Source organism: Rattus norvegicus, chromosome Y, assembly GCF_036323735.1.
Source record: "Rattus norvegicus strain BN/NHsdMcwi chromosome Y, GRCr8, whole genome shotgun sequence".
NCBI lineage: Eukaryota > Metazoa > Chordata > Mammalia > Rodentia > Muridae > Rattus > Rattus norvegicus.
This window is the reverse complement of record NC_086040.1, coordinates 54,911,595-54,924,175: the sequence shown is the minus strand read 5'-3', so window position 1 is coordinate 54,924,175 and position 12,581 is coordinate 54,911,595. Positions and strand designations below refer to the sequence as shown.

Sequence of the window (12,581 nt, the reverse complement as noted above, 5' to 3'; positions counted from 1 at the left end):
CCTCTGATCAACTCAGCATTACTTGAAGAGAGAAAAAGACAGACAGACAGACAGACAGACAGACAGACAGACACACACACAGCAGAAGGCAGGGCTTGAAAGTTGCAATAGACCATATCATGATGGGGACTGGGAAGATAGCTCAGTGGGAAAGAGTCTTTGCTTTGAAAGCCCAAAGAGTTCAAATTCTCTCTGCACCTATGCAAAACTCCAGGCATGGCTAATCATGTCTGCAACATTGTAGGGGGGAGGCAGGTGGATTGCCAAGAGTATCCTGGCGAGCCACACTAATCAAAATGGTGGGCTGTGGTTCGCTGAGAGACGGAGAGTAGTGAGGAAGAGAATGCATATTCTATTCATCTCTGCACATATGTACACAGGTATGTGCCCTCACACTTGGGACAAGCACTCAACTCTTACACACACATGAATCCCCCAACCACACCCCTGTCGAACCCTGAGTTCAGCCGCTCTATAACCTATGTGACTGAATATTCTAGCAACATGAAATTTTACATTCTTCTTGCTTGTAAACCCCATTTTCTGTAAAGTTTACAAACACAAGAAGCTAAACTTATGATTTCCCAGGCTCGGGATGGTTTGTCATGGCTTTTGGTCTTTCTGGAACAGCATCTGTCTATCAACAGAGGGACTTCAACAGAGGGGCTTTCCAACTTACCCTCAGTGACATGGAGACATTTGAGGGTTTTAACCGGTGACTGGTGTGCTCATTTTCCCTTTTGAGAAGTAGATTGGACAGAATGTACAACATCACTCAGTTACAGGATGAACAACACATTAGAGCCTGGGAATGGTGAACTGATTGTCACTGGGGTTTGTGTATGTGGAGTATGTTAAGACAGTTGATCTGAGAGAGAGAGAGAGAGAGAGAGAGAGAGAGAGAGAGAGAGAGAGAGAGAGAGAGAAAGAGAGAGAGAGAATGAGCTTGATCTTAAAATATCTGTTCAATGTATAATGTGATCAGATTTCTACACCTCATACTTCAAATGTATACAGTCTCCACTTGTCAAGCATACTTGATAAATTTCAAAAAGAAAGGTAAAGGGGAGTTGGGACAGAAAGTTTTGGAAGGGGCTAGGGAGAGAGTCTAGGAGTTAAGCCCTCGCTACCCAGACATGTTGTAGATCAGTACCAGAAAGAAATAGGAGATGTTGAGAAACCTACCCAGCTGTTTCTAGTGTGAGGTGAAGTTTAGACCTCTGACTCAACCTTCTGGCCCTACCCTATGGGTTTAATATACACATTGTCTCAGTACAATGTTCAAAGGTGGGACTTTGAAAATCGATTGTACCCTGTGGGCTGTAATCAATGAGTTCATCTGTTGATGGATGTGTATGAAGGTGGTGGGAAACTAGGAGATAGGAAATTAAGAGACTTGGTCATTTGGGACATGTCTTGGAGGGTGTTTTTTTGTCCTTGGTCTCCTCCTGTGTTGATGCTTATTGGATGCCAGGGGGGTTAGCAGTTGAGCTCTATGGTGCCTCTTTCATGGTCATGTGACCACGGACCAAAACGTATGAAATTAAGAACCAAAATAAGTTTGTTTACTATGTGAGTAGCTAGGCAACTTGTAAGAGTGATGAATGGGATTAACATGAAAGTGGCCAAAAGTGATGCTGACCATACCAGGTCAGGTCCGGATTTGATGTAGGAAGAACCATGACTTAATCCTTTAAACTGTTTGTCTGGAGGCTGCATGCTAAGAGAAGACACAATGTTTCGCAAGTGGTTTTATCCAGAAGATTCTGCCAATGTATTTGTTGTCTTAGCAAATCAAGAACCTTGCTGCTTCCCACTCTGGTCCTTCTCCTGACTTCACTTCTGTGTTTTTAATAGACTTCAATATCGTATGAACTAGTGGGAAATGAGTATTAAAAAAGGGAAGGAAGCTATAAGTTTTGCTTTAAAATCATTAAATTACACACTTAAAATAAAAGGATTTTTTAAGTATGTAAATTATACTTCAATAAAGCTGCAGAAAAGGCTTGGCCAACTGTGATGCTTGTTGTATGATTTGCTATTTGTCATAGTTCCTGTGACTTTGCTCTTAATAGTAGTGGGTTTTATTACAGATGACTCAGACACCAGTGTAACCATGCAGGGAGAACACTCCATTTTGTCAGGGAAAACATTCAAGTCAAATTCATTGATTTTCTTGATGAGGGTTTTTCTGGTCACAGTTGAGTTGGCTGGAAGTTGGACAGCTATTGGCTGAGAGCAAAGATGGAGAGAGCACAATGTTTACGGGGATAACTGAAGGTTGTGCTCCCGAAAGGGGCTGAGATTCAGAGAGTGCAATTGCAGAAGCTCCAGCGGCTGATGGAGCTGGGACCTAGGACCCTTGCAAGACTGCCATTATATGTTTTGTGATGTCATGGACGAGTGTGAGATCAGGCTAGATGAAGTGGAGAAATTTTGGTTTCTTTGGAAACTCACTTGTGTCACAGGATGTTTTTCTGGAATCTATGTCAGGAGTGGAAGTTTTGCTGAAGCAGACACATGAGAAGGCATGTGATATTTCGCTGGAGCACACACTTGAAGGAGGACAGCATGTTTATGGAGAACTTAAATGTAATTCCAAGGAGAGGGAGAGGCCATTTTTACATTGCTACACTTTGCAAGGCTTCTATGGTCTTTGCTGGTCTTCGTTCCAAAATGAAAAATGCACAAAAGAACCTGAGCTATTTGGGCTGCTTCTGGGTGCTTCTGCTGCTTCCTGTTGGTTTGTTAGAGCCTGTGGTCTCTGCGAGATCAAGGCACTGCTACTGATTCATGTTTTGCATTTGCTATTGGACCATACTGCACAATGAAGATTGAAGTTGCCCCAAAGAATTACTTCTAAATAGGTCCACAACACTCTCCCTTTTCCTAGTAACTTTCTCTTTCTGCTACATCTGGTTGGTGGGCTAGAAGGGTGGTTGAAGTGTTTAAGAACCCTAAATAAAGTAGGTTTTGAAAAAATCTAAGCCTACAGATAGATTCATGGGTTTTGAGAAAGGGCTATGTCTCCTGCTGTGATGAGATGATATGTAGGTTGTGACTTTTTGGTTCTGTGGTCTACTGTGACCCATTAAATGACCAGTGACTGACAGTTTCCCAGTAAGTGTAGCACACACTAAAATGCTTTTGCTTGGCGTTGGGAGCTGTAGAATGTATTCAATTATTGTCACATATCCTCGAGTATTCATGTGGGTGAGAGTAGTTACTCTTCAGTTCTGCCATACAGGGAAGTGGGTCTATACACTGAGAGAAGAGAGTGGCTGGTGGTGCGTATGTAACATGGAGTAAGAGAAACATTACAATGCTGGGTCTCTGGGTCTCTCGCTTTTATTTATTTATTTATTTATTTATTTTTTTTCCCAACTTGACAATCTGGAGCCGACTGAGAAGAGAGAACAATTCAAAAAGTGCCTCCATTAGATTAGTATTTGGGTAAGTCTATGGCACATTTTCTTGATTAATGATTGTTGTGGGAGGGCCCACCATTGTGGGCAAGTTCATCAGTAGTTATGTATAAAAAGAAGAGCCTTTAAGGCTGTAAGAAATAGTAAGGGAGCATGCCATGGGGAGTTTGGCGGTTTGAATAAGAAAGGCACCCACAGTCTAATATTTGAATATTTAGTTAACAGGGAGTGACAGTATTTTCAATGATTAGAAGGATTAAGAGGTGTGGCCTCATTGGAGGAAGTGGGTGTGTCAACAAGGGTGGGGTTAGAGTTTTCAAGAGCCCCATGCTTAGCGCTCTCTCTCTCTCTCTCTCTCTCTCTCTCTCTCTCTCTCTCTCTCTCTTTCTCTCTCTCTCTCTCTCTCTGCTTACAGAGCAGTAGCTCTCTATTGCTCCAGTGTTTTGCTCCCTGCCATGATGATGGACCAGGCTTCTGAAACTGTAAGCTAGCCTCCAATTACATGCTTTCATTTATAGTAGTTGCCTTGACCATGGTGTCTCTTCACAGCAACAGAACAATGACTGAGACAGGGAGCAAGCCAACAAGCAGTGGTCCTTGTTACCACTTCAAGCTCCTGTTCTGGTTTCCCTCAGTGATGGTCTGTAAACTCTAAGGCAAATACCCCTTTCCTCCCCAAGTTAGTTTTTATCATGGCATTCATCAGGGAGAGAAGGAAGCAAACTAGAAAGTCACAGGTCAGTACATGAGCAAGTCTTACCTTTATATTAAAACAAAGTGTCTATACATTTCTATTTGTGGTTATGAGGTAAGTGTCTGTGGCTCTACTAGACACACTGTTTCTATAAGAAATTGTCTCACATAGGGTTTCTATTGTTGTAAGGAAATAGTGTGAACAAAGAGAAAGTTAGGGAGGAAAAGGTTTATTTAGCTTAAACTTCTACATTGCTGCTTATCTCCAAATGAAGTTTGGACAGGAACTCAAACAGGACAGAATCCTGGAGGCAGGAACTGAGGCAGAGGCTATAGAGTGGCACTGCTTGCTTTCTTGCTCCTCATGTCTTGCTTAGCTTGCTTTCTTATAGAACTGAGGACCACCAGCCTTGGAATGGTGCCGCTCACAGTGGGCTGGGCCTTTCCCCACCAATCACTAAGAAAATGCCCTAGAGCTGGATCTTATGGAGGCATTTTCTCAACTGAGGCTCCCTCTTCTCTGATGATACTAACTTGTGTCAAGTTGGCATAAAATCATGGTGGTAGTTATAATGTGATTGTCCCATGGATATTGTGGCACAAGTAGGACGTGTGGCCTTGTGGGAGAAGGTGTGGACTTGTTGGAGGCAGCATATCACTGTGGGGGTGATATGCTTCTTCTCCAACACCATGTCTGCCTAGACGCTTCCATGCTTCCTTCCTTCATGAAAATAGACTGAACTTCTGAACCTGTAAGCCAGCCCTAATTAAATGTTGTCCCTTATAAGTTGCCTTGGTTATGGTGTCTTTTCGCAGCAATAAAACTGTCAGATAAGCCATCAGTATAAAAACCCCCAAATAGCAGAATTAATCAATGATAGAAAGTATTTTCAAGTCCTGCAGTGAGAAACTTATTCTTGAGAGAAGAAACAGCAATGAATGAATCCATGATAAGGTTGCCTCCAAAGACCCTCTTGGAGTATAGATGTGGCACAGGGGGACCGCATGGAGTGTACAGGGTCTTCTCAGGAGGAGAGACCTACATGGTCAGGAACCACAAAGCATTTTAAAGTCACGGCAAATGGCATAGGAAAGAGCTCAGCACCTCTGCATTGAGGCACCGTCAAGAGTTTTCTGAGGATAAGATTACATGTGAGTAAAAGACGGGAACTTCCTGGGGCTAGATAGGGTAAAAGGGCCCACAGGTGTGTAGGAAGCCATCCAGTCGAAGGAGAGCCAGGCAAGACAAACTAGTGCAGGAGCTCTTTGTGGTCATCAAGGTGCATTGAGCAGAGACCTCAAAAAATATTACAGGATGCAACAGAGGCAATCAGTGCTCAGGGAAGCTTAACACAGGATCCAGGTAACACCTGGCAGAAGCTAGTGGCATTCTCATCTTCTCTTTTAAATTACTTTTTACTGATCATACAAAATAATGGGATTTATGATACTTTCAGGAATCAATAGACATAAACTTAGTTTGGTATTTACTACTCTTGAGTTATTCTCGTCAAAATGTCATCCGGGGAAGCCTCTATCTCACATCCACCTTCTGTAGTGATGGCTTGGCTGTTTTTTAAGGAACCAAAGAGACAAATATGGATGCAGCCGAAGTTCAACTCATTCTAGACCCTTTCTGTTCTTCCTGGGTCCAGCTTCACTTTTTGAGAACTCCATCTTGGAATTCCTTCGTCCCTCAGTGTCCTCTACTCCCTCATGTGTTCGTTAGTCTTTCTTCCACATCACCATCAATTTAATCTTTCTTACCCTCATCCTGGTCTCTTCTCTGCATGTGAAGGTTGGATGTATTTAAAAAGATGACTTTGTGGCTTGGAGAGATGACCAATGGATCAAGAGCTCGTCTGCTTTGAAAGAGGACATGGATTTGTTTCTTTGAGCTCATGTCCAATGGCTCCCAACCACCTTTAATTGCAGGTCCAGGTGACCTGACTATTCTTGTCTCTGTGGTCTCCTCTATTCATGCCCTCTCCCCACCCACATAATTAAAAATAATAATCTACAGATGAGAAACAGGTTTCATTAGGTTTCGTTAGTCAAACAATCCCCGATCTTCTCTGATTCTGAGTCTGCTTGGATCAGTTTATTGGGTTTCCCCTTGAGTTCCAAGACCACCTCCCTGTTACCTGCCACTCTTACCCCAACTGTCTGTTTCTCCCTCAAACTTCACCTCAGAGAGTCTATCTATGTCTGGCCCCTCTCCACTGCTTCCTAAACATCCATCTCTTTTTTTCTCGTGCCATCCCTGCTCCTCTAAGCCTCATCTCCAGTTCTTTTCTCTCCCTAAAGAACAGACCAGCTCAGTCCTGTTATTTTTAGCCTACGTGACATTAGACTCACTGTTACAGCCTCGACCTTTCCTGCTTCCTCTCGATGTTCCATCCACCAAAGCCCATCTCCTCCACCAAAGTGTTCACACACAACACGTCACATCGCACATTTTAATTTTTAGACAAAAAACAAATTCCACTGGAAAAGATACTGGGGTTGTCAAAGGCCCTTGGGTATCTGAAACACAGAAAAACAAACATTTCCCCCCAATCCTATAAATTATCCATCTATGTCCCCCACATTTTGTGAATTTCACCTTATTGGATCTTTTCCATCAGATTATAGATGTAGATGCGGATGTCGCCATCAAACTTGATGAAGTACAAGGAAGGTTGGCTAGAACTTGGTAAATGACCTTGCCGATCTTTTTGGACCCGTCACTTCTGGTGTACTGCAAACATTGACCTGTTAAGATGTCGCTGTCAACGTCTGACTTCACCTCTGCTGGAGGAGTCTCTGGAATGATACGGAGGTTACCTTCTGTGTAATCATCCAGGAGCTGGTAGATGTATAGGACTGGATCTTTCTCGTAGGTGATGTAAAAACCAGTCCTTCATGAACAGCACCTTGGCTAGGACCACCCCGCTCCAGTTGTCCTTAGAGCCATGTTTGCCCTCAAATTTTTGCTCCACATCTTGGCCAACCATGGCACTTGCAAGATGGGCGTCTTTCTTTGAGGAAACACTACTTTGTGAGGCAAGACTTTAAGCTTTAAAATCATCTCATCAGTGTGAATTTCCAGTCTGCATACACAGTCAATTCCATCATACTTGACCAGATAAAGAGAGGGATTTGTTGGCAGTTGATCAAGAATGATAGCCTTCCACTGTGTGACGGGCTCATCACCTTCCTTCCATCCATGAGAAATTCTGTATCCCACAATGTTCCCCAGGTCCTGAGAGAAGGCCTCCTCCTCCTCCGATTCTGGAAGTTCGGTGTGCTCATCCTCCTCAGAGACATCCTCTCCTTCATGGCTGTAGACCTAGTGTGGTAGGCCACAGCACTCCTGGTCCACTGTCTTGTGGCTATCGCTCTGTGTTCAGGATTCATACTTGCCCATGGCTTGGGTTTGAAGAGCTTGCCTGCTTAAACCAGACACAATGCTGCTGCCTCTGTCATATGAGTGCCTGCAAGAACAATGGGTGTGGGGTGGGGGAGGGCACTGGACCAAGGCTCTTTTCTAAGAGAACTTTGGAGCAGGTGAAGAAGGCGATGGTATACAGGTTTGAGCATCTGAATCTAATTCTGTCATAATCAGAAGTTCAAAGAACGGCTGGGCAATGGTGGAGCACACCTTTAATTCTAGCACTCAAGAGGCACAGGGAGGCAGACCTCTGTGAGATCAAGGCCAGCCTGGTCTACAGAGTTAGTTCCAGGATAGCCAAAGCTACCCACAGAAAAACCCTGTCTCAAAAATCAAAATCTAAAGTTTAAAGGGAAATGAACAAATGGTTCTCTACATCTCAGAATAACATATTCAGACACATTTCTTCAGCCCGAGGCACTTTGCCTCTGCTGAGGAACCTCTCCTTCAATGGCTAGGTCAGTGTGGGATTAATTATCCCTGTTCCACACTTTAAGTAAGCAGAACATAGAAAGGATAGCAAAGGAGCCAGAAGGGTGGCCACACCTCTCTTCTACCCTCTAACTATGAGCTATGTGGGAACATCCACAAGTATCTGCCCAGAGACAAATTACACCAGTCCACTGGCTTCCTGTATTGGGCATCCTGTCCCAGCCCCAGGTTTATTCCACGAAACTGTTGCATCTTCGAACACACCAAGAGTCTTTTGTCTAGGCAACAGCCATTTGGAAATAATATCTCCTGGGCTTGGGATTTAGCTCAGTGGTAGAGCACTTGCATAGCAAGCACAAGGCACTGGGTTCGGTCCTCAGCTCCGAAAAAAAACAAAAAAAAAAAACAAAAAACAAACAAACAAACAAAAAAAAACCCAAAACTAAAAAAACAAAACAAAACCAAAATAGAATATTATCTCCTAAAATGCACAGGCACAGAGAGGAGCTTTGGCATTTTAGTAGAATTATAAATTAGATATTGTTAGCAAAGGAAAATAAACTCCGGAGACTGACTAGTCTAGACCATCCACCCAGCTCTCACACGTGGAAGGCATTAGAATATACGGTTACTCGCTGTAGGAGGGAAAACTTTTTGCTTTCTGGGCTACAAGGGTCCCAGTTATCTTCATAAACTTATTTACCGAAAGAAAATGTCGTAGTCGTCCAGATTCTGTCTTCTGAAACCGGTCAGGCACCAAAAGCCTGTAAAACAATTGTGGGGTTCAGGAGCTGAACTGGCTTTCACGCAGGGCTGCGAAGATAGTGAACCACCGTCAAGGGAGTCTACCGCCCCCAAGTGGAAGAGATGCGCAATCTCTGCTCTGTGACATCATCCAGGCTCTGCTTACGTCATAGAAGTCCTCTCAGGCCAGTTCCTTCCCTAGTTAGGCTTAGAAACTTCCAGCATCTAGGTTTTAGCTTCTCATGTACCCTCGTGGAGACCCAAAATAATGTCCCCACCCAAATATTCTGATGACTCGAGTCACAATCTGCCCAAGTAGCTCTTTTCATGTATTTTTTTTTCTGAAACATCTTTCATTTCTGAGTCATCAACATCCTTAGTGGTTATTTTCCCAACTCCTATCTTTCCTTTGGTTATCTTTAAGCCATTCTCCGTATCAGAAATACTTCTAACCTCTCTTTCTGAGGCAGCCCACTGGAGAGCACACCAAAATTAGCTTTATCAAAACCCACAATTAGAGGAGGGTCATATTTATTCAAACAAAACTGGAATTTGACAGGATTAAATACATTGTATTGAAGTCAATGGAAATCATGAATTATGGATTCTTTGCAAAGATCGAGGAAAAATTAGCTCCTGGACCTGCTTCCAAAGTTGTGATAAACATGACAAACCCGATATCGACCAGTCATATTTTACATGTCTTTAAAATTTACCAGCACTTCTGGTTACAAGGAATTTATTAGATCAAATGCAGTAAAACAGGATGAAATAGATGAGGTAATTTTATTTTTGAAATATGGGTAGACATAATACTGTATGCAGGTAAGTATGGAATTTACCTGTAAATTACAGGGCACTTTAATTGTTTGTGTCACATATTTCTTCAGATCTTCCAAAGGATTCTTTTCAGAACCCTCCCCTGTCCCCACTACACTCTGACCATCCGTTCCCTCTTCCCAATAATTCCCTTCCACTTTAACATTATAATTGTTTAAATGTACTTAGAGCTTAACAACATATGGCAGATTTTTAAAATCTGTCCACTTCTCTAAGTGCACCGTCTTCTTTTTCTCCCTTCTATCTTAGTTTTAACCACATTTTCCTTCACACTTTGAGTTTTACTCTCTCTCTGCTCTTATGACACCTCTGCCATTATGTGACTTTTGGTCCACTATGTGGCTGACCTCAATGTGGGGTTAACTCAAATGACATGATTTTTCACCCTTTTCTCCCCTTCATCTTCCTTCTCTAGGGTCCTGCTGAGATTTACAACCTTGGGGATTTTTTTTAAGCCTGGAAAGCACACACACACACACACACACACACACACATACACACACACATACATGCACTTACACAGAAACACTCATATGTACACAAACACGCAATCACACACATACATACACACACAAACACACACACACATGCACACACAAACACACACAAACAATCACATATACACACTCAAACACACAAATACAGAGAGAGACAGAGACAGAGACAGAGAGAGTCACAGAGAGAGACAGAGAGCCCATGAGAAAACATGTAATATCATCTTTCTAAGAACAATAGACAGAGACAACTTTCAAAAAAGTGAAGAACAAGTAGGCAACAAGAAGAATAATCTCATCATAGCCATCAACTTGAGGAGGAAAGATATTGTCTCACTCTAGGCTTCTAGGTACCAGTCTGTTACTGAGAGAAGTTGGGGCAGGAACTCAGGCAGGACTCTAGGGGCAGGAAAGGAAGCAGAGACAACTTAGAAATGCTGAGTACTGGATTGCTATCCATGACCTACTCAGCTTTCTCTCCTTCTCATAACACCGAGGGCCACCTTCATAGGGGATGACACTACGTATAATGGGCTCGACCCTTCCACATCAACCATCAAAAAAATTCCTTACAGATGTGGCATTTCCTTGACTGTTAACTGATATTGGAGGGCCTGGTCTACTGTGGGCAGCACCGCCCTATGCGGGTGGGTCTGGACTCTGAAAAGGAAGTTGAATGTGAGCTTAGAAGCAAGCCAGTTAGCAGTCTCTGTAGTTTCTGTTTCACAATCCTGTCTTGGTTTCCTTGATGATGGGCTGGAACAGATAAGATGAAATAAAGATTTCCCTTCCCAAGCTGCCTTTGGTGAGTATATTTATCAGAGCAACAGAAAACCAAAAATAAGCAAAAATCACAGTGCCAGTTGTGGGATGTCTTCCTGAAAGTTGCTGACCAGTCAGAAGCTGAAAAGAAACCAGATGTCCCTCAACATAGTAATGGATAAATGAAATATTTACACATGTGTGTTCTTCTAACCTATCAAAAACAATGTTTGCATAAAATTCTTAGGATAGACTAGAAATTATCACTCTGTGTGAGGTAATCCAATCACAAAAGAACACAAATGGTATACATTTATTGGAAGTGTGTATCAGCCCAAAAGTGTGGAATACATAAGAAAGAATTCACAGGTCATGTTAATCCCAAGCAGGAAGAAGACCAAAATGCAGATGTTACATTCCTAATTAGAAGGGATAAAAAATATTCATGGGAGGAAATTCAAGGATAAAGAGTTAAGCAGGGACTGAAGAAAGGGTCAACCAGAGACTGCCCACGAGGGGATCTGTCCCATATGCAGTCACACAAACCAGTCACTATTGCTGATGCCACCAAGTCCTTGTTGACAGGAGTCAAATATGGATGTTTCCTGAGAGACTCTGAAAGAACCCTACTGACACTGGTAAGGATGATTGTAGCTAAACATTGGATTGAACAAGGGGGGTTCAATGAAGTTTTTAGAGAGTATACTTAATGAGCTGAAGTGGTTTGCAAAACCCAAGGAAAAACAACAATATCAACCAACCAGACCCACCAGAAATTCGAGGGATTAAACCACCCACTAGTGAGTATAGATCGAGGGAACCATGACTCCAGCCACATATGTGGCATAGGGTTGCTGTGTCTAACATCATTGGAAGGAAAAGCCTTAATCCTGTGAAGGCTTGTATCCCCGATGTAGTGTAATGCCAGAGCATTGAGGTTGAAGTTGATTGTTGGGAATTGGAACAACCTCACAGAAGACGGGCAGGGATGTTATGGGAGAAAAAGGAAAGGAAATAACATTTGAAATGTAAATACATAAAATATTCAGGAAAAATTATTAAATAAAAATGATATCTTGTCTCATTAAATTAATAATCAGTAATTATCATTTCCCAATTCTGATATTGACACAAATATTAGAGGTTGGTACTAATATCATTTGGTTTCTTTTGCTGTCTATATAATATTTCCCTTTTTGTTATGACTTCTTTAAATAAAAATGTATTTTACAATTTAAAGGAAAATGGAATGAAAAAATATTGACATAATTGGTGACTTCCCTTTATTAAAATTTGGACAACTCCTTGAAGAAATTTTAATGGATAATATCAAAATAAGTTTTTAGTATTTGTATATCAAATATTTGTTGTTAATAGCCACAGTCAGACAATGCTTCTTATATTTATGCATTATGGTATTTGATTTAGGGAAAAAAACTCAATGATCTTAGACTTTACAATAATGTACATAAGTCATTTATTCTTAAAATTTGTTCACAGTAGGAAGTTATCAACGAATAAATATATACAATGTAGTACATATTTCTAATGTAAATAGAGCAAATTAAATATATATATATATATATATATATATATTATGGACCAAATATGAACAATCATGTTTAAAAGGAAAATATAACATTGAGTGTACCTACATTTGAAGTTTAGATGATTCATGCTTCAATGTATTTCTTTCTAAACACCTAATAAGATAAAACTAGTGTTGGAAAAAGCTAAAAATGCAATTAGAAGGCTTAA

At 41.6% G+C, this 12,581-nt stretch overlaps 1 long non-coding RNA gene across 1 annotated transcript; it reads right to left on the bottom strand.

The window, feature by feature from the left end:
- Nucleotides 1-6,570: 6,570 nt before the first annotated feature.
- Nucleotides 6,571-8,812, bottom strand: Ssty1-ps7 (spermiogenesis specific transcript on the Y 1, pseudogene 7). The gene is made up of 2 exons (XR_010061961.1): nt 8,687-8,812; nt 6,571-7,594 (listed from the first exon to the last, which is right to left on the bottom strand). It is a non-coding gene; the product is annotated as a spermiogenesis specific transcript on the Y 1, pseudogene 7 (long non-coding RNA).
- Nucleotides 8,813-12,581: the final 3,769 nt, after the last annotated feature.